Genomic DNA, 1,423 nt, shown 5'->3' on the forward strand with positions numbered 1-1,423 from the left:
ACAACGGGATAGAGAGAAAAACACACAGAAAACCAAGAATAGACTGTGAGGAAGCAAAAGTGAGGGACAGAGAGTGAGGCAACGAGACTGAAATGGAGAAACAAGGCATTTGTATGATTGTGTTCTCCCTGTTATCTAAAGGTATTTCCTGTTGTGTAAATATGTTTTCTGTTGTGTAAAGATGTACCCTGTTGTTGTGTAAAGGTTTTCCCTGTTATTGTTTTAATTTCTGTCACTGACCGTCTCCTCACTGTGACCATTTGTCCTGGTTTTATTGTGGCCAACATCACCATCTGGTGGTGGAGAGGAGGCTCTGCAGGAAGGGGTTAACAAAGTGGGAGAGACTCGGCTGGTCCGTGTTTGCAGCTTGTGTTCGTGTGAGCAAAAGTGATTTGTTACTGATTGATGTGTTCACTGAAAAGAAGAAGCTGATTGCAATAGAGAGCCTTTGGAAGCATCTTGTTATTATGGGTAAAATACTTGATGTTTTGAAAGTGAACTGTTTGTATTGTTACCAAACATAAACCGCAGAGAATGGTGTCGATCCATCGACCTCGGTGTTATGGGCCCAGCACGCTTCCCCTGCAGCACTCTGCTGACTACTGTTTTCAAATTCAGCTGCCCGTTAGTGAAATATGTTCATTCCCCAATGTTTTTATCAAAATAGGATTGGAGTCGGATTTCTCAAGAATCCCGGAATCAGCAACACACGTGCTGACGGACTCACCCTCACTGCCCAATGACACAAAGACACAGAGTAACAGCACCGACAATGAGGCAGGCAGAGAAAGACACACAGAAAACCAGGAAGATATTATCAGGATCCAGAAATGAACAGACAGAGAAAGGTACTGAGCAAACCAGCAGGAGACAGCGAGATAAAAGCAAAATACTGCGGATACTGGAAACCAGAAATAAAAACAATAAATGCTGGAACCACTCAGCAGGTCTGGCAGCATCTGTGGAAAGAGAAGCAGAGTTAACGTTTCGGGTCAGTGACCCTTCATCAAGGAGGCGAGGACAAATAGTATGGGAAGCAACAACTAATTTTTAGTAAAAAATGGGTGTAAGAATTGCTTCCATTAATGTGCGTAGCATTAAATCTACTACGCGATGTGTTTCAACCTTGGATTACCTTGCCAAGGTCAAAGCTGACCTACTGTTTCTGCAGGAGTGTGGAATACCACACCTCAGCACCTACAGGCAGTGGTCGCGATGGTGGTCCCACGGGCCATCGATCTGGTCGGGGGTAATGACTGCCGTTCCTCCGGCCTGGGTATTCTGCTGCGGGGAGGTAACTTCACCATCTCCGAAGTTAAGGAGGTGGTGGGCGTCCGCCTCCTCGTAGCAGACGTGATGTACAACAACGCTCCGCTCCGGTTGATCAATGTGTACGCCCCGGTACAACGCAGCGAGCGGCTGA

This window comes from Heterodontus francisci, unplaced genomic scaffold (assembly GCF_036365525.1).
Source record: "Heterodontus francisci isolate sHetFra1 unplaced genomic scaffold, sHetFra1.hap1 HAP1_SCAFFOLD_286, whole genome shotgun sequence".
In the NCBI taxonomy this organism is placed as follows: domain Eukaryota; kingdom Metazoa; phylum Chordata; class Chondrichthyes; order Heterodontiformes; family Heterodontidae; genus Heterodontus; species Heterodontus francisci.